This window comes from Ranitomeya variabilis, chromosome 6 (genome assembly GCF_051348905.1).
Source record: "Ranitomeya variabilis isolate aRanVar5 chromosome 6, aRanVar5.hap1, whole genome shotgun sequence".
In the NCBI taxonomy this organism is placed as follows: Eukaryota; Metazoa; Chordata; class Amphibia; order Anura; family Dendrobatidae; genus Ranitomeya; species Ranitomeya variabilis.
In genome coordinates this window covers 419,283,438-419,310,682 of record NC_135237.1, presented here as the reverse complement: position 1 = coordinate 419,310,682, position 27,245 = coordinate 419,283,438, and positions in this window count along the sequence as shown.

Genomic DNA, 27,245 nt, shown 5'->3' with positions numbered 1-27,245 from the left:
GCTCTGCCGGAGACCCTGCACAGCAGGTCAGGATTGTAATTTCCTTGCTCCGGGGCGACCCTCAAGACTGGGCTTTTGCATTGGCACCAGGGGATCCTGCGTTGCTCAATGTGGATGCGTTTTTTCTGGCCTTGGGGTTGCTTTATGAGGAACCTCATTTAGAGCTTCAGGCGGAAAAGGCCTTGATGACCTTGTCTCAGGGGCAAGATGAAGCTGAAATATACTGCCAAAAATTCCGCAAATGGTCTGTGCTTACTCAGTGGAATGAGTGCGCCCTGGCGGCGATTTTCAGAGAAGGTCTCTCTGATGCCATTAAGGATGTTATGGTGGGGTTCCCTGTGCCTGCGAGTCTGAATGAGTCCATGACGATGGCTATTCAGATCGATAGGCGTCTGCGGGAGCGCAAACCTGTGCACCATTTGGCGGTGTCTACTGAGAAAACGCCAGAAAATATGCAATGTGATAGAATTCTGTCCAGAAGCGAGCGGCAGAATTTTAGACGAAAAAATGGGTTGTGCTTCTATTGTGGTGATTCAACTCATGTTATATCAGCATGCTTTAAGCGTACTAAGAAGCCTGACAAGTCTGTTTCAATTAGCACTTTACAGTCTAAGTTTATTCTATCTGTGACCCTGATTTGTTCTTTGTCATCTATTACCGCGGACGCCTATGTCGACTCTGGCGCTGCTTTGAGTCTTATGGATTGGTCCTTTGCCAAACGCTGTGGGTATGATTTGGAGCCACTGGAGGCTCCGATACCTCTGAAAGGGATTGACTCCACCCCATTGGCTAGTAATAAACCACAATACTGGACACAAGTGACTATGCGTGTTAATCCGGATCACCAGGAGGTTATTCGCTTTCTGGTGCTGTATAATCTACATGATGTTTTGGTGCTGGGATTGCCATGGCTGCAATCTCATAACCCAGTCCTCGACTGGAGAGCTATGTCTGTGTTAAGCTGGGGATGTAAAGGAACTCATGGGGACGTACCTTTGGTTTCCATTTCATCATCTATTCCCTCTGAGATTCCTGAATTCTTGTCTGACTTTCGTGACGTTTTTGAAGAACCCAAGGTTGGTTCACTACCTCCGCACCGGGAGTGCGATTGTGCCATAGACTTGATTCCGGGTAGTAAATACCCTAAGGGTCGTTTATTTAATCTGTCTGTGCCTGAACACGCTGCTATGCGAGAATATATAAAGGAGTCCTTGGAAAAGGGACATATTCGTCCTTCGTCATCTCCCTTAGGAGCCGGTTTTTTCTTTGTGTCTAAGAAAGACGGCTCTTTGAGGCCGTGTATTGATTATCGACTTTTGAATAAAATCACGGTTAAATATCAATATCCGTTACCACTGCTTACTGATTTGTTTGCTCGTATAAAGGGGGCCAAGTGGTTCTCTAAGATTGATCTCCGTGGGGCGTATAATTTGGTGCGAATCAAGCAGGGGGATGAGTGGAAAACCGCATTTAATACGCCCGAGGGCCATTTTGAGTATTTGGTGATGCCTTTTGGTCTTTCAAATGCCCCTTCAGTCTTCCAGTCCTTTATGCATGACATTTTCCGCGATTATTTGGATAAATTTATGATTGTTTATCTGGATGATATTCTGATTTTTTCGGATGACTGGGACTCTCATGTCCAGCAGGTCAGGAGGGTTTTTCAGGTTTTGCGGTCTAATTCCTTGTGTGTGAAGGGTTCTAAGTGTGTTTTTGGGGTTCAAAAGATTTCTTTCTTGGGATACATTTTTTCCCCCTCTTCCATCGAGATGGATCCTGTCAAGGTTCAGGCTATTGGTGATTGGACGCAACCCTCTTCTCTTAAGAGTCTTCAGAAATTTTTGGGCTTTGCTAACTTTTATCGTCGATTTATTGCTGGTTTTTCTGATGTTGTAAAACCATTGACTGATTTGACTAAGAAGGGTGCTGATGTTGCTGATTGGTCCCCTGATGCTGTGGAGGCCTTTCGGGAGCTCAAGCGCCGCTTTTCTTCCGCCCCAGTGTTGCGTCAGCCTGATGTTGCTCTTCCTTTTCAGGTTGAGGTCGACGCTTCTGAAATCGGAGCTGGGGCAGTGTTGTCGCAGAGAAGTTCCGACTGCTCCGTGATGAGACCTTGTGCTTTTTTTTCCCGTAAATTTTCGCCCGCCGAGCGGAATTATGATATTGGGAATCGGGAGCTTTTGGCCATGAAGTGGGCTTTTGAGGAGTGGCGTCACTGGCTTGAGGGGGCCAGACATCAGGTGGTGGTATTGACTGACCACAAAAATTTAATTTACCTTGAGTCTGCCAGGCGCCTGAATCCTAGACAGGCGCGCTGGTCGTTGTTTTTCTCTCGGTTTAATTTTGTGGTGTCGTACCTACCGGGTTCTAAGAATGTTAAGGCGGATGCCCTTTCTAGGAGTTTTGAGCCTGACTCCCCTGGTAATTCTGAGCCCACAGGTATCCTTAAAGATGGAGTGATATTGTCTGCCGTTTCTCCAGACCTGCGGCGGGCCTTGCAGGAGTTTCAGGCGGATAGACCTGATCGTTGCCCACCTGGTAGACTGTTTGTTCCTGATGATTGGACCAGTAGAGTCATCTCTGAGGTTCATTCTTCTGCGTTGGCAGGTCATCCTGGAATCTTTGGTACCAGGGATTTGGTGGCAAGGTCCTTCTGGTGGCCTTCCCTGTCACGAGATGTGCGAGGCTTTGTGCAGTCTTGTGACGTTTGTGCTCGGGCCAAGCCTTGTTGTTCTCGGGCTAGTGGATTGTTGTTGCCCTTGCCTATCCCGAAGAGGCCTTGGACGCACATCTCGATGGATTTTATTTCGGATCTGCCTGTTTCTCAGAAGATGTCTGTCATCTGGGTGGTGTGTGACCGTTTCTCTAAGATGGTCCATCTGGTTCCCTTGCCTAAGTTGCCTTCTTCTTCCGAGTTGGTTCCTCTGTTTTTTCAAAATGTTGTTCGTTTGCATGGTATTCCTGAGAATATCGTTTCTGACAGAGGGACCCAATTCGTGTCTAGATTTTGGCGGGCATTCTGTGCTAGGATGGGCATAGATTTGTCTTTTTCGTCTGCTTTCCATCCTCAGACTAATGGCCAGACCGAGCGGACTAATCAGACCTTGGAGACATATTTGAGGTGTTTTGTGTCTGCGGATCAGGATGATTGGGTTGCTTTTTTGCCTTTGGCGGAGTTCGCCCTCAATAATCGGGCCAGCTCTGCCACCTTGGTGTCCCCGTTTTTCTGTAATTTGGGGTTTCATCCTCGATTTTCCTCCGGTCAAGTGGAATCTTCGGACTGTCCTGGAGTGGATGCTGTGGTGGAGAGGTTGCATCAGATTTGGGGGCAGGTGGTGGACAATTTGAAGTTGTCCCAGGAGAAGACTCAGCTTTTTGCCAACCGCCGTCGTCGTGTTGGTCCTCGGCTTTGTGTTGGGGACTTGGTGTGGTTGTCTTCTCGTTTTGTCCCTATGAGGGTTTCTTCTCCTAAGTTTAAGCCTCGGTTCATCGGCCCGTACAAGATATTGGAGATTCTTAACCCTGTGTCCTTCCGTTTGGACCTCCCTGCATCCTTTTCGATTCATAATGTTTTTCATCGGTCATTGTTGCGCAGGTATGAGGTACCGGTTGTGCCTTCCGTTGAGCCTCCTGCTCCGGTGTTGGTTGAGGGTGAGTTGGAGTACGTTGTGGAAAAGATCTTAGACTCTCGTGTTTCCAGACGGAGACTCCAGTATCTGGTCAAATGGAAGGGATACGGTCAGGAGGATAATTCTTGGGTCACTGCCTCTGATGTTCATGCCTCCGATCTTGTCCGTGCCTTTCATAGGGCTCATCCTGATCGCCCTGGTGGTTCTGGTGAGGGTTCGGTGCCCCCTCCTTGAGGGGGGGGTACTGTTGTGAAATTGGATTCTGGGCTCCCCCGGTGGCCACTTGTGGAATTGAACTTGTGTGCATCATCCCCTCTGTTCACCTGCTCCTATCAGGATGTGGGAGTCGCTATATAACCTTGCTCCTCTGTCAGTTTCTTGCCGGTCAACAATGTAATCAGAAGCCTTCTGTGCTTGTTCCTGCTACTAGACAACTCCCAGCTAAGTTGGACTTTTGTCCTTGTGTGTTTTTGCATTTTGTTCCTGTTCACAGCTGCTGTTTCGTTACTGTGTCTGGAAAGCTCTTGTGATCGGAAATTGCCACTCTGGTGTTATGAGTTAATGCTAGAGTCTTAAAGGAATTTCTGGATGGTGTTTTGATAGGGTTTTCTGCTGACCATGAAAGTGTCCTTTCTGTCTTCCTGCTATCTAGAAAGCGGACCTCGATTTTGCTAAACCTATTTTCATACTACGTTTGTCATTTCATCTAAAATCACCGCCAATATTTGTGGGGGCCTCTGTCTGCCTTTTGGGAAAATTTCTCTAGAGGTGAGCCAGGACTGTCTTTTCCTCTGCTAGGATTAGGTAGTTCTCCGGCTGGCGCTGGGCATCTAGGGTTAAAAAACGTAGGCATGCTACCCGGCCACTTCTAGTTGTGCGGCAGGTTTAGTTCATGGTCAGTATAGTTTCCATCTTCCAAGAGCTAGTTCTCATATATGCTGGGCTATGTTCTCTCGCCATTGAGAATCATGACAGGCATCACCAAGTACTCAAAATGGCCTTCGGGCATATTAAATGCTGTTTTCCATTCATCGCCCTGCTTTATACGCACAAGATTATACGCTCCACGAAGATCTATCTTGGTGAACCAACTGGCCCCCCTAATCCGAGCAAACAGATCGGACAACAGTGGCAAAGGATACTGAAATTTGACTGTGATGTTATTTAGAAGGCGATAATCTATACAGGGTCTCAGAGAACCATCCTTCTTGGCCACAAAAAAGAACCCCGAACCCAAAGGGGACGAGGACGGGCGAACATGCCCCTCCTCCAAAGACTCCTTGATATAACTCCGCATAGCGGCATGTTCTGGTACAGACAAATTAAAAAGTCGTCCCTTAGGGAACTTGCTACCAGGAATCAAATTTATGGCGCAGTCACAATCCCTATGAGGAGGTAGGGCACTGGACTTGGGCTCATCAAATACATCCTGGTAGTCCGACAAAAATTCAGGGACTTCAGAAGGAATAGAAGAAGCAATTGACACAAAAGGAGCATCGCCATGAATCCCCTGGCAACCCCAACTTGACACAGACATTGCTTTCCAATCCAGGACTGGATTATGAGCCTGCAGCCATGGCAGACCTAACACGACAACATCATGCAAATTATGTAACACAAGAAAGCGAATCACCTCCTGATGTGCAGGAGTCATGCACATGGTCACTTGAACCCAGTACTGAGGTTTATTATTGGCCAATGGCGTGGCATCAATTCCCTTTAGTGGAATAGGGAATTGCAAAGGCTCCAAGACAAAACCACAGCGCCTGGCAAAAGACAAATCCATCAAATTCAGGGCAGCACCTGAATCCACAAAAGCCATAACTGAGTAGGATGACAGAGAGCAAATCAAAGTAACAGACAAAATTAATTTAGGCTGTACAGTACCAATGGTGACAGACTAAGGCTACGTTCACATTTGCGTTGTGCGCCGCAGCGTCGGCGCCGCAATGCACAACGCAAACAAAAACGCAGCAAAACGCATGCACAACGCTGCGTTTTGCGCCGCATGCGTCCTTTTTTTCATTGATTTTGGACGCAGCAAAAATGCAACTTGCTGCGTCCTCTGCGCCCGGACGCGGGCGCCGCAGTGACGCATGCGGCGCAAAACGCAAGTGCGACGCATGTCCATGCGCCCCCATGTTAAATATAGGGGCGCATGACGCATGCGGCGACGTTGCGGCGCCCGATGCTGCGGCGCTGACCGCAAATGTGAACGTAGCCTTAGCGAACTTTTTTGTGCGCTTAGAACAATCTGAGATAACATGAGCAGAATCACCACAGTAAAAGCACAACCCATTCTGACGTCTGTGATTTTGCCGTTCAATTCTGGTCAGAATCCTGTCACATTGCATAGACTCAGGCTTCTGCTCAGAAAATACCACCAGATGGTGCACTGGTTTGTGCTCCCGCAAACGCCGATCAATCTGAATGGCCAAAGACATTGACTCATTCAGACCCGCAGGCATGGGGAACCCCACCATAACATCCTTAATGGCTTCAGAAAGACCCTTTCTGAAAATCGCTGCCAGGGCACACTCATTCCATTGAGTGAGCACAGACCATTTCCTAAATTTCTGACAGTAAACCTCTGCTTCATCTTGACCCTGGGAGAGAGCCAGCAAAACCTTTTCTGCTTGGTCTACCAGATTAGGTTCCTCATAAAGCACTCCAAGCGCCAGAAAAAACGCATCCACATTTTGCAATGCAGGATCTCCTGGCGCCAGAGAGAATGCCCAATCTTGAGGGTCACCACGCAACAAAGAAATAATAATTTTAACTTGCTGAACCGGATCACCAGAGGAACGAGGTCTCAGAGAAAGGAATAATTTGCAATTATTTTTAAAGTTCAAAAACCTAGATCTGTCTCCGGAGAACAGCTCAGGAATAGGTATCTTAGGCTCTGACATAGGACTGTGGACTACATAATCCTGAATGCCTTGTACCCTAGCAGTGAGATGATCCACACTAGAGGACAGACTCTGAAGGTCCATAGCTGCAGCTGAATTCTGATCCACCCAGAGATTAAGGGGAGGAGAGAGGCTAGACACACTGCAGAGGAAAAAAAATGAACTCAGGATTTCTCTTATCCCTCTTTTGCGATGCATTAACTCTTTATTGGCCTGCTGTACTGTTATGATCCAGTGGTAGGATCACCAAACTGACCTGATAGGTAAACCTGAATAGTAGGACAAGCTCCGGGGATGTGGGAACTATACCGACCGCAATCCTGATCCTATCCATACACACTAAAGGCAGCCGTGGAGCGTTACCTAAAAACCTAGACGCCTCTTCACAGCCTGAGAAACTGGCTACCCCTAGAGAGAAAGCAAAGCCTCACTTGCCTCAGAGAAATAACCCCAAAGTTTAGACAGCCCCCCACAAATAATAACGGTGAGTTAAGGGGAAAATACAAACGTAGGAATGAAAAACAGGTTTAAGCAAATGAGGCCCGCTAACACTAAATAGACAGAAGAGAGCAAGGGATCTGTGCGGTCGGTACAAAAACTATCAAAAACTATCCACGCAGAAAGTACAAGAACCCCCACACCGACTCACGATGTGAGGGGCGCACTCTGCACCCCAGAGCTACCAGCAAGCGAAAAATCACATATAAGCAAGCTGGACTGAACACATCATATACTGAGAAACATTTTCAAGGAAACAATGAGCAAAAAGAACTAGCAAAACTTAGCTTCTCAGAAAGAAACAGGTCACCAGGGAAATCCAGGAGAGGTCAGAACCAGTACTGAATACAACGACAGCAGGCAACAAGTAAAGGTCCAGGTGGAGTTAAATAGGAACCAGCATAGCAGGAAATGAGGCAGCTGAGCCCAGCTCCAGACCCGCAGTTGTTGTGAACTCTGTTTCCGGGCTCCCTCCTGTGGTCGTGAGTGGTACTGTGTGAATTCTCTCTTTGGGCCCCCCTGGAGGCTATTTTTGTTATTTTGCAGGTTTCTGGCTGGGATCAGCTGTCTCGTCATTGCTAGTCAGGTTTCCTATTTAATCCACCTGGTCCTTCATTCCTTGCCTGTTGTCGTTGTATTCAGTGCTATTCTGTTTTCTCCTACATCCGTTATCAGTCTCTCAAGAGAAGCTAAGTTTTGTTTGCTTATTTTTGCTCATCTGTGTTCAAGATGTTTCCTAGTATATGATGAGTTTTGTCCAGCTTGCTAATATGTGATTTCCTTGCTTGCTGGTGCTCTGGGGTGCTGAGTTGCTCCCCCCACATCGTTAGTTGGTGTGGGGGTTCTCGCATTCTCTGCGTGGATATTTTTGCATAGGGTTTTTTACTGACCGCACAGATCCCTTGCTATTTTCTGCTATCTAGCGTTAGCAGGCCTCATTTGCTCAACCTGTTTCATCTCTGCGTTTGTCTTTTCCTCTTAACTCACCGTTATTATTTGTGGGGGGCTTCTATATCTCTGGGGTTATTTCTCTGAGGCAAGTGAGGTCTTTACTTTCTCTTTAGGGGTAGTCAGTTTCTCAGGCCATGAAGAGACGTCTTGGATTTCAGGAAACGTTCCACGGCTGCCTATAGTGTGTGCGGTTAGGATCAGGTTTGCGATCAGTCAAATTACCACATCCCCAGAGCTCGTCCTATTATCTTCTACTTAGCTGGTTAGATTTGTGATCCTAAGCCACTGAGGATCATAACACGCAGTATTTCTAAAGGCCACCAGAGGGAGCCCAGACGGAATTCACAACAGGAACGGTATGAGGCAGTCACGCACCCTGAGCTGACTGCAACGTGCTGTGGCTGCCGACAGACTACAGAGCGATGTGCACTCACACAGAGACCGTGCAGACAGCCGTAAACGGCGCTGCAAGGCCAAAAAAAGCTGCTCTATGTAATCCTATGTAGTGGTTTTCCACAATTTTGCTGGATACGGATGGAAAGCCACTAATAGGAAATATTTGAAAAAATCTGCAGCAGGCTGCACTAATTGCCAAAAAGGACAATGGATTGAATGGTATGAGGCAGTCACGCACCCTGAGCTGACTGCAACCGGCTGTGGAAATATTTGAAAAAATGTGCAGCAGGCACACAGAGACCTTGCAGACAGCTGTGAACAGTGCTGCAAGGCAAAAGCAAGGATCTCACACAGTAGTTGCTAAATTAGCCTGGGTAAAGCACAATGAAGCAAATCGCTATCTCTAAACTGGCCCTCAGTCAGAACACAGCATCCTGTCCCTAACTGAATTCACAGCAGAGTGAGCCCTAAATGGCGGCAGCGACTTTTATAGTGCATCATGACATCATTTCAGCAGCCAATCACAGCCATGCCAGTACTTCCATGCCCACCATGCAGAACAGGATGTGCCCACACTTCTAATCATTCCTCATTGGCTGAATTTGGGCACTTTGAATTGTGGGAACTTCCGATTCAGATATGCTGAAAATATCGGAACTCGGTATCGGAATTCCGATACCGCAAATATCGGCCGATACCCGATACTTGCGGTATCGGAATGCTCATCACTAGGGTTGAGCGAAACGGGTCGATCATTTTCAAAAGTCGCCGACTTTTGGCTAAGTCGGCGTCTCATGAAACCCGATCCGACCCCTGTGCTTGTCGGCCATGCGGTACGCGACTTTCGCGCCAAAGTCGCGTTTCAATGACGCGAAAAGCGCCATTTCTCAGCCAATGAAGGTGAACGCAGAGTGTGGGCAGCGTGATGACATAGATCCTGGTCCCCACCATCTTAGAGAAGGGCATTGCAGTGATTGGCTTGCTGTCTGCGGCGTCACAGGGGCTATAAAGGGGCGTTCCCGCCGACCGCCATCTTACTGCTGCTGATCTGAGCTTAGGGAGAGGTTGCTGCCGCTTCGTCAGAAGCAGGGAGAGCGTTAGGCAGGGTCCACTAACCACCAAACCGCTTGTGCTGCAGCGATTTCCACTGTCCAACACCACCTTCGGTGTGCAGGGACTGTGGAAGCTATTTTTTTTTTTTTTTCCCCTCAGCGCTGTAGCTCATTGGGCTGCCCTAGAAGGCTCCGTGATAGCTGTATTGCTGTGTGTACGCCACTGTGGAAACCAACTGCTTTTTTCAAAGCACATATCCTCTTGTTCCTTCCTTTCTGCACAGCTATCTTTTTTGTTTGTCCACACTTTTTATTTAATTTGTGCATCAGTCCACTCCTATTGCTGCCTGCCATACCTGGCTTACATTACTGCAGGGAGATAGTAATTGTAGGACAGTTTTTTTTTTTTTTTTTTTTTTTTTTTGTGGGAGATTAAGATTGGCATTTCTGCTACAGTGCCATCCCTGTGTGTGCCATCTCTCACTGAGTGGGCCATAGAAAGCCTATTTATTTTTTCCGTGATTTGTGTTCTAAAATCTACCTCAACACAAAAACACTACATCAATCAGTGGGAGAAAAATATTGGCCTCAGTCAGGGCTTGTGTGCCACTGCTGTGTGTGCTATCTCTCATTCAGTGGGCTATAGCAAGCCTATTTTTTTTTTTTTTTTTTAATATTATTTGGTTTCTAAAGTCTCCCTGAAAAAAAAAAAAAACCTAAAAAAACAGTGGGAGAGTAATATTGCCCTTTCAGCTTGTGTGCCAGTCTTGACTCCTGGGTGTGCCACCTCTCTCCCTCTCATTCAGTGGGCCATAGAAAGCCTATTTATTTTTTTTAAAAAATATTATTGGGTTTCTAAAGTCTCCCTGAAAAAACAAAAAATACATAAAAAAACAGTGGGAGAGTAATATTGCCCTTTCAGCTTGTGTGCCAGTCTTGACTCCTGGGTGTGCCACCTCTCTCCCTTTCATTCAGTGGGCCATAGAAAGCCTATTTATTTTTTCCGTGATTTGTGTTCTAAATTCTACCTCAACACAAAAACACTACATCAATCAGTGGGAGAAAAATATTGGCCTCAGTCAGGGCTTGTGTGCCACTGCTGTGTGTGCTATCTCTCATTCAGTGGGCTATAGCAAGCCTATTTTTTTTTTTTTTTTTTTTTTTTTTTAATATTATTTGGTTTCTAAAGTCTCCCTGAAAAAAAAAAAAAAACCTAAAAAAACAGTGGGAGAGTAATATTGCCCTTTCAGCTTGTGTGCCAGTCTTGACTCCTGGGTGTGCCACCTCTCTCCCTCTCATTCAGTGGGCCATAGAAAGCCTATTTATTTTTTTTTTTTAATATTATTTGGTTTCTAATTCTCCCTGAAAAAAAAAAAAAAACCTAAAAAAACAGTGGGAGAATAATATTGCCCTTTCAGCTTGTGTGCCAGTCTTGACTCCTGGGTGTGCCACCTCTCTCCCTCTCATTCAGCGGGCCATAGAAAGCCTATTTATTTTTTTTTAAAAATATTATTGGGTTTCTAAAGTCTCCCTGAAAAAACAAAAAATACATAAAAAAACAGTGGGAGAGTAATATTGCCCTTTCAGCTTGTGTGCCAGTCTTGACTCCTGGGTGTGCCACCTCTCTCCCTTTCATTCAGTGGGCCATAGAAAGCCTATTTATTTTTTTTTTTAAATATTATTGGGTTTCTAAAGTCTCCCTGAAAAAAAAAAAAAAACCTAAAAAAACAGTGGGAGAGTAATATTGCCCTTTCAGCTTGTGTGCCAGTCTTGACTCCTGGGTGTGCCACCTCTCTCCCTCTCATTCAGTGGGCCATAGAAAGCCTATTTATTTTTTTTTTAAAATATTATTGGGTTTCTAAAGTCTCCCTGAAAAAAAAAAAAAAAACCTAAAAAAACAGTGGGAGAGTAATATTGCCCTTTCAGCTTGTGTGCCAGTCTTGACTCCTGGGTGTGCCACCTCTCTCCCTCTCATTCAGTGGGCCATAGAAAGCCTATTTATTTTTTTTTTTAAATATTATTGGGTTTCTAAAGTCTCCCTGAAAAAACAAAAAATACATAAAAAAACAGTGGGAGAGTAATATTGCCCTTTCAGCTTGTGTGCCAGTCTTGACTCCTGGGTGTGCCACCTCTCTCCCTTTCATTCAGTGGGCCATAGAAAGCCTATTTATTTTTTCCGTGATTTGTGTTCTAAATTCTACCTCAACACAAAAACACTACATCAATCAGTGGGAGAAAAATATTGGCCTCAGTCAGGGCTTGTGTGCCACTGCTGTGTGTGCTATCTCTCATTCAGTGGGCTATAGCAAGCCTATTTTTTTTTTTTTTTTTTTTTTATATTATTTGGTTTCTAAAGTCTCCCTGAAAAAAAAAAAAAAACCTAAAAAAACAGTGGGAGAGTAATATTGCCCTTTCAGCTTGTGTGCCAGTCTTGACTCCTGGGTGTGCCACCTCTCTCCCTCTCATTCAGTGGGCCATAGAAAGCCTATTTATTTTTTTTTTTAAATATTATTGGGTTTCTAAAGTCTCCCTGAAAAAACAAAAAATACATAAAAAAACAGTGGGAGAGTAATATTGCCCTTTCAGCTTGTGTGCCAGTCTTGACTCCTGGGTGTGCCACCTCTCTCCCTTTCATTCAGTGGGCCATAGAAAGCCTATTTATTTTTTTTTTAAAATATTATTGGGTTTCTAAAGTCTCCCTGAAAAAAAAAAAAAAACCTAAAAAAACAGTGGGAGAGTAATATTGCCCTTTCAGCTTGTGTGCCAGTCTTGACTCCTGGGTGTGCCACCTCTCTCCCTCTCATTCAGTGGGCCATAGAAAGCCTATTTATTTTTTTTTTAAAATATTATTGGGTTTCTAAAGTCTCCCTGAAAAAACAAAAAATACATAAAAAAACAGTGGGAGAGTAATATTGCCCTCTCAGCTTGTGTGCCAGTCTTGACTCCTGGGTGTGCCACCTCTCTCTCTCTAATTGTGGGCCATAGAAAGCCTTTTTTTTTTTTTTTTTTAATATTATTTGGTTTCTAAAGTCTCCCTGAGAAAAAAAAAAAAATAAATTAGGTGGGAGATTAATATTGACATTAGTGCTTGAGTGACAGTCCTGCGTGTGTGTCATCTCTGTGATTTTGTGCCACAGAAAACAGAGTGTGTAACATTGTGCCTGATTTTCCTTGTGGTCTCACCAACCTGTTAAGGGATATTGAAATCATACTGAAGTTATAGCTCACCGTGTAAGTTGTTTGACAGCAACAAATAAAGTTACTTTGGTTAAGATTTTAAAACAATGAGGAAGTCTGGTGCAAGAGGTCGTCGTGGGCGTTCATTGTCAGCTGGTAATGATGGTAGTGGTAGAGGAGCATCAGGTGGTCGTGGGGATAAAAATATTCCACCTAAGTCTGGAGCTGTGGAGCCAGTTTCGTCGTCAGGCTACACAAGGCCTCGAACGCTCTCTTTTCTGGGAGTAGGAAAACCGCTTTTAAAGGCGGAGCAGCAACAGCAAGTTTTGGCTTACATTGCAGACTCAGCCTCTAGCTCTTTTGCCTCCTCTTCCGAAACTGGTAAATGTAAAAGCAGCGCGTCGCTTGTGGATGTTCACGGTCAGGGACAAGTCGCTTCCTTGTCCTCCTCAGCAAAAACTACAACAAGAGAGAAGGATGCAGCAGGCGACACAACGGGTCACTCCATGGAGCTCTTTACACATACCGTCCCTGGCTTAGAAAGTGAAACATTTAACAGGCCATGCCCATTACAAGTATATTCTGACATGGAGTGCACTGATGCACAGCCACAGCCAGAGTACTATGCTGCTCCTTTGACTCAGACCACCACATTGCCCTCTCAGGGTACAGATCCACAATCAGACCCTGATGAGACTATGTTGCCCCGCCACGAACGCTATACCACCGACCGACACAGTGACACAGACGAAGTTGCACACGAGCTCGAAGAGGAGGTAATAGATGACCCAGTTATTGACCCCGATTGGCAGCCATTGGGGGAACAGGGTGCAGGCGGCAGTAGTTCAGAAGCGGAGGTGGAGGAGGGGCCGCAGCAGGCATCAACATCGCAACAGGTTACATCTGCCGGGCCCGTATCTGGCCCAAAACGCGTGTCAAAGCCAAAACCTGTTGGAGCACAGCGTTGCCATCCGGTTAAAGCTCAGTCTGCAATCCCTGAAAAGGGATCCGAGTCTAGGAAGAGTGCAGTCTGGCATTTTTTTAAACAACATCCAACTGATCAGCGCAAAGTCATCTGTCAAAAATGTTCAACTAGCTTAAGCAGAGGTCAGAATCTGAAAAGTCTAAATACTAGTTGCATGCATAGACACTTAACCACCATGCATTTTCAAGCCTGGACTAACTACCAAACGTCCCTCAAGGTTGTAGCACCCTCGGCCAATGAAGCTAGTCAGCAACGCAACATCCCTTCCGTCACTGTAAGGCCACCATTTTCCGCACCACAGGCAGTATCTGTGCAGGTTTCTTTGCCAGCCAAAAGCAGTCAGGGTCAGGGAATCACCAGTTTTGTAGGAGGAAATATTGCATCTAGGGCACCGGCGGAAACAATACCGTCTCCAACCGTCTCTCAGTCTGCCATGTACACCGGCACACCCGAAAGTTCCACGATCTCCAGCTCTCCAGTCCAGCTCACCCTACATGAGACTCTGGTTAGAAAAAGGAAGTACTTATCCTCGCATCCGCGTACACAGGGTTTTAACGCCCACATAGCTAGACTAATCTCGTTAGAGATGATGCCCTACCGGTTAGTTGAAAGCGAAGCTTTCAAAGCCCTGATGGAGTACGCTGAACCACGATACGAGCTACCCAGTCGACACTTTTTTTCCAGAAAAGCCATCCCAGCCCTGCACCAGCATGTTAAACAGCGCATCGTCCATGCACTCAGGCAATCTGTGAGTACAAAGGTGCACCTGACTACAGATGCATGGACCAGTAGGCATGGCCAGGGACGTTATGTGTCCATCACGGCACACTGGGTGAATGTGGTGGATGCAGGGTCCACAGGCGACATCAATTTAGGGACAGTTGTGCCTAGCCCACGGTCTAGGAAACAGTTGGCTGTAGGCGTTCGCACCCCCTCCTCCTCCTCCTCCTCGTCCTCCTGCAGAAGCTACAGCTCTTCCACAGAACGCAGTCTGCCAACCACTCCATCGGCAGATGACATTGTTGCACACCAGTTGTCCCATTATGGGCCAGCTACTGCCAAGCGTCAGCAGGCTGTATTGGCTATGAAGTGCTTGGGCGACAATAGACACACCGCGGAAGTTCTGTCCGAGTTCTTGCAACAAGAAACGCAGTCGTGGCTGGGCACAGTAGATCTTGAGGCAGGCAAGGTAGTGAGTGATAACGGAAGGAATTTCATGGCTGCCATCTCCCTTTCCCAACTGAAACACATTCCTTGCCTGGCTCACACCTTAAACCTGGTGGTGCAGTGCTTATTGAAAACTTATCCTGGGTTCTCCGACCTGCTCCTCAAAGTGCGTGCACTTTGCTCACATATCCGACGTTCGCCTGTACACGCCAGCCGTATGCAGACCTATCAGCGGTCTTTGAACCTTCCCCAGCATCGCCTAATCATAGACGTTGCAACAAGGTGGAACTCAACACTGCACATGCTTCAGAGACTGTGCGAACAGAGGCGTGCTGTTATTTATTTGTGGGAGGATACACGGGCAGGCAGTAGGATGGCAGACATGGAGTTGTCAGGTGTGCAGTGGTCTAAGATACAAGACATGTGTCAAGTCCTTCAGTGCTTTGAGGAATGCACACGGCTGGTTAGTGCAGACAACGCCGTAATAAGCATGAGCATCCCCCTAATGCGTCTGCTGATGCAAAGTTTGACGCACATAAAGGAGCAGGCGTCTGCACCAGAGGAAGAGGAAAGCCTTGATGACAGTCAGCCATTGTCTGGTCAGGGCAGTGTACAGGACGAGGTAGCGGGCGAAGAGGAGGTGGAGGACGAGGAGGATGATGGGGATGAGTATATTTTTAATGCCGAACCTTTCCCGGGGGCACAGGAATTTGGTTGCGTGTCACGGCCGGGTTCTGGTTTTTTGAGGGACACAAGTGACGTAGATTTGCCTGCAACTGCCCCTCAACCAATCACAACCGGAGATTTGACAACTGGAACTTTGGCCCACATGGCGGATTATGCCTTACGTATCCTAAAAAGGGACACACGCATTACGAAAATGATGAACGATGACGATTACTGGTTGGCCTGCCTCCTTGATCCACGCTATAAAGGCAAATTGCAAAATATTATGCCACATGAGAACTTGGAACTAATATTAGCAACCAAACAATCAACTCTTGTTGACCGTTTGCTTCAGGCATTCCCAGCACACAGCGCACGTGATCGTTCTCACACGAGCTCCAGGGGGCAGCAGACTAGGAGTGTTAGGGGTGCACACATCAGAAGTGGCATTGGACAGAGGGGTTTTCTGACCAGGTTGTGGAGTGATTTTGCTATGACCGCAGACAGGACAGGTACTGCTGCATCAATTGAAAGTGACAGGAGACAACATTTGTCCAGTATGGTTACTAACTATTTTTCATCCCTTATCGATGTTCTCCCTCAACCGTCATTCCCATTTGATTACTGGGCCTCCAAATTAGACACCTGGCCAGAATTGGCAGAATATGCATTGCAGGAGCTTGCTTGCCCGGCAGCAAGTGTCCTATCAGAAAGAGTATTCAGTGCTGCAGGTTCAATATTAACCGAAAAAAGGACTCGTCTGGCTACCCAAAATGTTGACGATCTAACATTCATTAAAATGAACCACAACTGGATTTCGAAATCTTTTGCCCCACCTTGCCCGGCCGACACCTAGCTTTCCTATGAAAAGCTCTTGCCTGTGAATTACTTTTCTAATGTCTAATTTGCTGCAGCTGATTGTACAGCATACGACATGTTTACACCTCCCTAAATGGCAAAACTCCCCACACGGGGCCGTGGTATCGCGACTTGGCGCAAGCACCCGTGAGACTGCTGTTTGTCTGAAGAGGTGGGTGTGCTCGCTTTTGGTTGACGGCATTGCTACTGGGTCCCTCATAGTACAATGTAGTGTCTCTGGCGGTGGTGGTGCGCACCCAACGTCAGACACACCGTTGTAACATGAGGGGCCCTGGGGCGGTCCCGCCGGCCTCAAGAGAGTTCCCCCCTACCCCAGCTCAAAATGTGCTCTACCACGTGCAAAATTATGTCGCACAGCTCCACCAATCTTTAGTCTATTCGCTGACATCATTCAATGTCTGGCACTGACAATACAAATTTGTAGACATCTATGATGCAACTTAAAGTAGTCTGTGTCTGTGTCCTATATTGGCACCATTAAATAGTTACTGCCAAATTACTATGTCAGAAACTCAGTAGATGAGCCCACCCCTGTACCTAAGTATGCCACCTTTTTTTTTTGTTTTGGTTGTTTTGCGAGACATTAACATCTATTTATATTTTGGGAGTACTGGGACAGACACTCCTTGCACTACTCCTCCACTCACCACCAAGCTGCCTGTGTATCCATGTAACCGCTGTAAAACTGCCATGAGCCTATTGTTTGTTATTTTAGGCCTTTGATAGCCTGTCTGCAGCCCCTACTTGCAATACTCCTCCACTGACCACCAAGCTGCCTGCCCGTGTATCCATGTAACCGCTGTGAAACTGCCATGAGCCTATTGTTTGTTATGTTAGGCCTTTGATAGCCTGTCTGCGGTCCCTACTTTAAATACTCCTCCACTGACCAGACCACTGCTGCCCGTGTACCCCTGGAACCAATTATAAAGTGCCTACAGCCAGCCCATTTTCTTATGTTAGGCCTTTGAAGCCTGTCTGCGGTCCCTACTTTAAATACTCCTCCACTGACCACCAAGCTGCCTGCCCGTGTATCCATGTAACCGCTGTAAAACTGCCATGAGCCTATTGTTTGTTATTTTAGGCCTTTGATAGCCTGTCTGCGGCCCCTACTTGCAATACTCCTCCACTGACCACAATGCTGCCTGGAGTGCCTGCCTGTGTATCCATGTAACCGATGTAAAACTGCCATGACTGCCTACTGTTTGTTATTTTAGGCCTTTGATAGCCTGTCTGCAGCCCCTACTTGCAATACTCCTCCACTGACCACCAAGCTGCCTGCCCGTGTATCCATGTAACCGCTGTGAAACTGCCATGAGCCTATTGTTTGTTATGTTAGGCCTTTGATAGCCTGTCTGCGGTCCCTACTTTAAATACTCCTCCACTGACCAGACCACTGCTGCCCGTGTACCCCTGGAACCAATTATAAAGTGCCTACAGCCAGCCCATTTTCTTATGTTAGGCCTTTGAAGCCTGTCTGCGGTCCCTACTTTAAATACTCCTCCACTGACCACCAAGCTGCCTGCCCGTGTATCCATGTAACCGCTGTAAAACTGCCATGAGCCTATTGTTTGTTATTTTAGGCCTTTGATAGCCTGTCTGCGGCCCCTACTTGCAATACTCCTCCACTGACCACCAAGCTGCCTGCCCGTGTATCCATGTAACCGCTGTGAAACTGCCATGAGCCTATTGTTTGTTATGTTAGGCCTTTGATAGCCTGTCTGCGGTCCCTACTTTAAATACTCCTCCACTGACCAGACCACTGCTGCCCGTGTACCCCTGGAACCAATTATAAAGTGCCTACAGCCAGCCCATTTTCTTATGTTAGGCCTTTGAAGCCTGTCTGCGGTCCCTACTTTAAATACTCCTCCACTGACCACCAAGCTGCCTGCCCGTGTATCCATGTAACCGCTGTAAAACTGCCATGAGCCTATTGTTTGTTATTTTAGGCCTTTGATAGCCTGTCTGCGGCCCCTACTTGCAATACTCCTCCACTGACCACAATGCTGCCTGGAGTGCCTGCCTGTGTATCCATGTAACCGATGTAAAACTGCCATGACTGCCTACTGTTTGTTATTTTAGGCCTTTGATAGCCTGTCTGCAGCCCCTACTTGCAATACTCCTCCACTGACCACACCAATGCTGCCCGTGTACCCCTGGAACCTATTTAAAAGTTCATAGAGCCTAGTTATATATTTTATTTACTATTAATAAGGCCATGATGGACTACGCTGTACCACGCTACAAGCTAACCAGTCGACACTTCTTTTGCGAGAAAAGCCATCCCAACCCTCCACCAGCATGTAGAAGACCGCATTGTCCATGCACTCTGGCAATCTGTGAGTACAAAGGTGCACCTGACAACAGACGCATGGACCTGTAGGCATGGCCACGGAAGATTACGTGTCCATTACGGCGCAATGGGTTAATGTGGTGGATGCATGGTCCACAGGGGACAGCCTACTAAGTCTGTCTGCAGTCCCTAATTCAAATTGTCCTCCACTGTCTAAATCGGAACTTCCACCTTCTGGCTTTCGGCCTATAGTATCAGAAATTAAACTGCATTTGGCCTTCAACTTTGGTTAGGGCCTACTAACGGCTTCTGCCCCTCCCTGGTGTTGCCCTCAACTAAATAAAGCTGAGCTTCAACCTTCCGGCTCTCATTATGTGGTTTAAAAAAAAAAAATGGTGGTTAGGGCCTACTAACGGCTTCTGCCCCTCCCTGGTGTTGCCCTCAACTAAATAAAGCTGAGCTTCAACCTTCCGGCTCTCATTATGTGGTTTAAAAAAAAAAAATGGTGGTTAGGGCCTACTAACGGCTTCTGCCCCTCCCTGGTGTTGTCCTCAACTAAATAAAGCTGAGCTTCAACCTTCCGGCTCTCATTATGTGGTTTTAAAAAAAAAATGGTGGTTAGGGCCTACTAACGGCTTCTGCCCCTCCCTGGTGTTGCCCTCAACTAAATAAAGCTGAGCTTCAACCTTCTGCTCCAAATTACCATTTTGAAAAATGCAATAGGCTTTTCAGGCCTACTAAAGGTGTCTGTCTGTGTGCCCCTCCCTGGTGTTGTCCTCAACTAAATAAAGCTGAGCTTCAACCTTCCGGCTCTCATTATGTGGTTTAAAAAAAAAAAATGGTGGTTAGGGCCTACTAACGGCTTCTGCCCCTCCCTGGTGTTGTCCTCAACTAAATAAAGCTGAGCTTCAACCTTCCGGCTCTCATTATGTGGTTTTAAAAAAAAAATGGTGGTTAGGGCCTACTAACGGCTTCTGCCCCTCCCTGGTGTTGCCCTCAACTAAATAAAGCTGAGCTTCAACCTTCTGCTCCAAATTACCATTTTGAAAAATGCAATAGGCTTTTCAGGCCTACTAAAGGTGTCTGTCTGTGTGCCCCTCCCTGGTGTTGTCCTCAACTAAATAAAGCTGAGCTTCAACCTTCCGGCTCTCATTATGTGGTTTAAAAAAAAAAAATGGTGGTTAGGGCCTACTAACGGCTTCTGCCCCTCCCTGGTGTTGTCCTCAACTAAATAAAGCTGAGCTTCAACCTTCCGGCTCTCATTATGTGGTTTTAAAAAAAAAATGGTGGTTAGGGCCTACTAACGGCTTCTGCCCCTCCCTGGTGTTGCCCTCAACTAAATAAAGCTGAGCTTCAACCTTCTGCTCCAAATTACCATTTTGAAAAATGCAATAGGCTTTTCAGGCCTACTAAAGGTGTCTGTCTGTGTGCCCCTCCCTGGTGTTGTCCTCAACTAAATAAAGCTGAGCTTCAACCTTCCGGCTCTCATTATGTGGTTTAAAAAAAAAAAATGGTGGTTAGGGCCTACTAACGGCTTCTGCCCCTCCCTGGTGTTGCCCTCAAGTAAATAAAGCTGAGCTTCAACCTTCTGCTCCAAATTACCATTTTAAAAAATGCAATAGGCTTTTCCGGCCTACTAAAGGTGTCTGCCCCTCCCTGGTGTTGTCCTCAACTGAACAAAGCTGAGCTTCCACATTCTGGCTTTCGCCCTATACTATCAGATATTAAACTGCATTTGGCCTACTAGTGTGGTTAGGCCCTTGAAACAGTGTCTGCTGCTCTTGGGTTTGCTACTCCACTGAACAAAGCAATGCCGCCTGTTTAGTCCTGTTACCAATTTTGAACTGCATGTAGCCTACTTTATTCTTTGGCCCTATATCTGTTTCCTCCTCATCCTGCCCATTGCCCAGCCACTGCTAAATGAGTCTGCTGGTACATTGACCTAGACCACTACATTCCCCTTGTACTCTACACAGCCAGAATCTGTCCCTGCTGAAAGTAAGGTTCCCCTTCCCGCATGTTATACCACCTTACACAGGGACAAAGAGGAAGGTGCAGATGAAAGTGCAGGTTCCTTCATCAGGTGGGGGGGCATACTCGTTGGCGACGTCACTGGCACAGGGCCCCTCAGAGTACGCAAAAGTGTCGCTGCTGGTGGGAGGCGCCCCCGCCATGCAAACACACCGCCGTACTTTGAGGGGCCCTGTGCCAGTGGCAATGCGAACGAGTGGGCCCCCCCCCTGCTTGCTCAGGATCACAGCACTTGCAACTTTTAAATACTTACCTTTCCCTGCAACACCGCCGTGACGTAGTCCGCATTTCCTGGGCCCACGAAAAACTTGAGCCAGCCCTACTCCCCCCACAACTTTCACCCAATTCCCTATGCCCAACTATTATTATACAGTTAATTAAGATTGGCAAGCTTCAGAAACAAGAATGGATGTTTTTGGCATTAAAATGGGCACTGTAGGTGTTTTCCTGGCCTCCACTCACTGCCGACTATGCTTCCCCATTGACTTGCATTGGGTTTCGTGTTTCGGTCGATCCCCGACTTTTAGCGATAATCGGCCGACTGCACTCGACTCGACTCTGGACAAAATCGGGTTTCCCAAAACCCTACTCGATCTTAAAAAAATGAAAGTCGCTCAACCCTACTCATCACTATCAGCCACCCATTGTGCAAGTTCTTCACTTAAAAAGATGAGAGAGGCTTGCAATTAACATCATAGGTAGACCACCACAACTATGAGAGTCAAAATGAGAAAACAAATCCAGAAAATCACCTTGCCTGATTTGGCAAGATTTCTTTTACAAATATGGTGAAAAATAAGTATTTGGTCATTAACAAAAGTTCATCTCAATATTTTGTTATATATCTTTGTTGGCAGTGACAGAGGTCAAATGTTTTCTGTAAGTCTTCACAAGGTTGGTACACACTGTTGGTGGTATATTGGGCCATTCTTCCATGCAGATCTACGCTAGAGCAGTGATGTTTTGGGCCTGTCACTGGGTAACACAGACTTTCAATTCCCTCCAATGGTTTTCTATGGGGTTGAGATCTGGAGACTGGCTAGGCCACTCCAGAACCTTCATATGCTTCTTACGAAGCCACTCCTTCATTGCCCTGGCAGTGTGATTGGGATCATTATCACGCTGAAAGACCCATCCATGTTTCAACTTCAATGCCCTTGCTGATGGAAGGAGGTTTTGTACTCCAAAAATCACGATACATGGCCCCATTCATGTACACAGATCAGTCATCCTGGTCGCTTTGCAGAGAAGCAGACCCAAAGCATGATGTTTTCACCCCCATGCTTCACAGTAGGTATGGTGCTCTTTGGATGTAACTCAGCATTCTGTCTCCTCCAAACATGACGAGTTTTGTTTCTACCAAACAGTTCTACTTTTGTTTCATCAGACCATATGACATTCTCCCAATACTCTTCTGGATAATTCAAATGCTCTGTAGCAAACTTCAGATGGGCCTTGACATGTACTGGCTTAAGCAGGGGGACACATCGGGAACTGCAGGATCTGAGTCCCTGGTGATGTAGTGTGTTACTGATGGTAGCCTTTGTTATGGTGGCCTCAGCTCTATGTAGGTCATTCACTAGGTTCCCCGGTATGGTTCTTGGATTTTTGCTCACCATTTTTGTGATCATTTTGACCACAGGGGGTGAGATTGAGGGAGATTATCAGTGATCTTTTATGTTTTCCATTTTCTTATTATTGCTCCCACAGTTGATTTCATCACACCAAGCTGCTCGCCTATTGCAGATTCAGTCTTCCCAACCTGGTTTGAGTTGTGGACAGGTGTATTTTATACTGATAACAAGTTTAAACAGTTGCCATTACTTCAGGTAATGAGTAGATGACAGAGGAGCCTCTTAAAGGAGAAGTTACAGGTCTGTCAGGTCTGTGAGAGCAAGACATCTAGCATATTTTAGATGACCAAATACTTGTTCTCCACCATAATTTGCAAAATAAATCTTGTCAAATCAGACAAGGTGATTTTCTGGATTTGTTTTATCATTTTGACTCTCATAGTTGTGGTCTACCTATCATGTCAATTACAGGCCTCTCTCATCTTTTTAAGTGGGAGAACTTGCACAATTGGTGTCTGACTAAATAATTTTTTTCCCCATTGTACAAGTCATTTTCCTGGAAAGAGTGTTTCTTAACATTTTTTCCAGTCAAATCCATTTTAAGTGTGGTTTTGTATGTTTTTGTCAGTCCGTGAAAGTGGTTTAATACTATGAGAACATTGTTCCCAGCAGCAACCTGGGATTCAAAGATGCTTATCGGGGTCTTTCCATAATTGTCAGCAATTTTTAGACCTCTTACAGATGATGGAGTTTCCCATTGACTTCCATTATACTCTTTATTTGGGTCGAGCACCAGAGCATTACGATTTGCTCGACTCAAGTAATGAGTACCCGAGCATTTTAGTTCTCTCTCATCACTATTAAGGACATAAGACAATAAGACAAATACAGACCTTTAGACCAGTTCCAATATACTATATATACTATATATATATATATATATATATATATATGTATATATATATATGACTTTCTCATGAGAAAGCGGGGCGCTACGCCCACGAAACGCGCATCGGGACTGTTTTACCTGACCTGGGGTATCACCGTTTTGTGTCTTGGTAAGGACTTGTTATAGATTGGCTTAATATTAATTTGCCTAATACAAAGATGTCAGTTCTGTGGAACTGTACCTTTCCCTGATACACTGCACAATAGCACTTTCTTTTTTTGTTTTGTCATTATGTGGGGCATGTGCAATTTTGTTACAGGCACTGATTTCAGTGTTCCAATGCCTCTTGTCGGACAAACTTTATCAGGTCTGTGGCACGCTTTATCATAATGATGTGCACTTTGTGGTATAGTGTCTCTTAACCTGTAGTTGTGCATTGACATAACAATATTGAACCCACTTGATTTTGCAACTGTGCGATATGTGCTAGGTTATAGATCTAAAAGACAGTGACCTCACTATCTCTGTTTATTCCTGAATGTGTCTATTGTATTGCAAATTGTTTTATATATACACATATTTTTTTCAATAGATTATTCAAATTATAAATTGTTATGCACCTATGTACTCCCTGTTCTCCTATTTTCTATGTAATTGTTTGGAGGTAGGGTTAGTTTGATAGAGGGTGGATCACCACTGTGTGATATCCCCCTCTTGCATATAAAATGCAACTGGGTTTTGTGTTTGTAATACATTGCATTTTATGTAAATATCTTGTTTACCACTTACTGAAATTCCATGTGTGAATATAGACTCCTCAGCCTACCTATAAAAATATATATTAAGTAATACAAATAAATGACAGACATTGATATGTCAGAGGAAATATAGGCTAGTATAGTAAGAATAATTGATAAAGTTACTAAATATATAGTATATAATATGCCTCCCCTTATCAATGAGCTGGACTAAATATGGAAAGATTGTTGCAATACCATAACAGGGGGAGGGAAGAACCAAAAACTCAATCATATAGTCCATATGTATAAATACAAAATAACTTTATTGATCGCATGAACAAGGATAGACAAGTTTAAAAGGTGAGTAAACATACAGCCATGCAGTGCGGAGGGCAGGTGAGACCAAGCATGCTGTAATACAACAGTCTAATACATAGCTATGTTAGCCATCTTGGAAGGGATCCACTATCTGATATCCAAAAAGTATATGATCTGCATAAAAATATCAAGGCAACGATATGGAGCATACTAGATAGGGATGTTTAATAATTGTGTAATATGACATTAAATCAGGAATTTAAAAATACATATTGCATGTGTTCCGGTCGTTAATTACCTGCAGAATGTGGCAGTAGAATGCCCAGTGGTCGACTCGCCCGCACCAACGCATGTTTCGGAATACTCTTTCCTCAGGGGACAAAGCTAGTGTCACCAAAAGTAGAGTTTAAATAGAGTATAGACCGGAAATAGATTAGGTCGAAAACCAGGACGTAGCAACATGCTGCCATAGAAACCACAACGCCCAACAGCCCGCACGTCACACAGCAGCCGACGTCAGAAGCACATGGGGCCCCACATGATCTGGCACTGGGTGCATCACGAGTACGGAAGCCAGTGGAGGCAGAGGTGACAGGTCAGCACATGCGAACTGTCCACAATTGTCAATCAGCCATTTGGAGTATTGGCAGGCTAGAACCTGTGCGGAAAAAGGTGAGCATAAAACTGGGGCCAGCATTTACTTATGAATAGCAGAATAGAATGTCAAAATGAGACACAAATGGCATCAAAAAGGCCCACATAATGTAAATGATGTGAATGAATAATTTTACAGTAGATTACAGCAATATCAAATTATTTATTTTGGTGACCAGCATTTGATATTGCTGTAATCTATTGTAAAATTATTCATTTGTATCATTTACCGTATATACTCGAATATAAGCCGAGATTTCCAGCCCACTTTTTTGGGCTGAAATTGCCCCTCTCGGCTTATACTCGAGTCATACCGGGGGTCGGCAGGGGAGGGGGAGCGGGGGCTGTCTAAAAATACTCACCTAGTCCAGGCGCGGTCCCTGCTTCCCCGGCAGCAGCAGCTTCAGCTTCTTCCTGTACTCAGCGGTCACATGGTCCCGCTCATTACAGTAAATTAATATTCGGCTCCACCTCCCATAGGGGTGGAGCCGCATAGTCATTACTGTAATCAGCGGTACCATGTGACCGCTGAGTACAGGATGAAGCGCTGTGGCGTCGGGGAAGCAGGATCTACACAGCGGCAGGACCAGGTGAGTATACGGGGAGGGGAGCGCAGAGCTGTGCGATAGTCACCTGCTCCTCGTTCCGGGCGCCGATCTGTCTCCAGCAGTGACGCTGAGGTCAGAGGGCGCGCCCTCTGCTGAACGTCAGTGCTGGAGACAGATCGGCGCCGGAACGAGGAGTAGGTGACTATTGAAAGTGCCGGGGACCTGAGCGACGGAGAGGTGAGTATGTGATTTTTTTTTATCGCAGCAAATGGGGCAAGTGTCTGTATGGAGCATCTATGGGGCCATAACGTTCCTGCAGCACTATATGGCCCCATATAGTGCTGCAGAAATGTTATGGCCCCATATAGTGCTGCAGAAACGTTATGGCCCCATATAGTGCTGCAGGAATGTTATGGCCCCATATAGTGCTGCAGGAATGTTATGCAGCACTATATGGGGGCCATAACGTTCCTGCAGCACTATATGGGGCCATAATGTTCCTGCAGCACTATATGGGGCCATAACATTCCTGCAGCACTATATGGGGCCATAACATTTGTGCAGCACTATATGGGGCCATAACATTCCTGCAGCACTATATGGGGCCATAATGTTTGTGCAGCACTATATGGGGGCCATAACGTTCCTGCAGCACTATATGGGGCCATAACATTCCTGCAGCACTATATGGGGGCCATAACGTTCCTGCAGCACTATATGGGGCCATAACGTTCCTGCAGCACTATATGGGGCCATAACGTTCCTGCGGCACTATATGCGGCCATAACATTCCTGCGGCACTATATGGGGCCATAACATTCCTGCAGCACTATATGGGGCCATAACGTTCCTGCAGCACTATATGGGGCCATAACGTTCCTGCAGCACTATATGGGGCCATAACATTCCTGCAGCACTATATGGGGCCATAACATTCCTGCAGCACTATATGGGGCCATAACATTCCTGCAGCACTATATGGGGCCATAACATTCCTGCAGCACTATATGGGGCCATAACATTCCTGCAGCACTATATGGGGGCCATAACGTTCCTGCAGCACTATATGGGGCCATAACATTCCTGCAGCACTATATGGGGCCATAACATTCCTGCAGCACTATATGGGGCCATAACATTCCTGCAGCACTATATGGGGCCATAACATTCCTGCAGCACTATATGGGGCCATAACATTCCTGCAGCACTATATGGGGCCATAACATTCCTGCAGCACTATATGGGGCCATAACATTCCTGCAGCACTATATGGGGCCATAACATTCCTGCAGCACTATATGGGGGCCATAACGTTCCTGCAGCACTATATGGGGCCATAACATTCCTGCAGCACTATATGGGGCCATAACATTCCTGCAGCACTATATGGGGCCATAACGTTTCTGCAGCACTATATGGGGCCATAACGTTTCTGCAGCACTATATGGGGCCATAACGTTTCTGCAGCACTATATAGGGTAAAAATAGGAGAAACTCAGGAGTGTAAGGATAATAAATACTTTATTGATACATATACATAATGATTACTTAATTAAGTAATCATTATGTATATGTATCAATAAAGTATTTATTATCCTTACACTCCTGAGTTTCTCCTATTTTTACATGGTTTATATGGAGTTGGTTTTCTATGGTGAGGGGCTGTCGGGCACTACTTAGTGCTATCTTATCCCCCCCAGTATCGAGTATGTTGCCTGGTTTTGGTATTATTAGCACTATATAGGGGCATAATGTTTGTGCAGCACTATATGGGGCAAGTGTCTGTATGGGGCCATAATTAACGTTTGTAGGGCACTACGGCATATGGGGCAAGTGTCTGTATGGAGCATCTTATAGGGCCATAACGTTTGTGCAGCACTATAAGGGGCAAA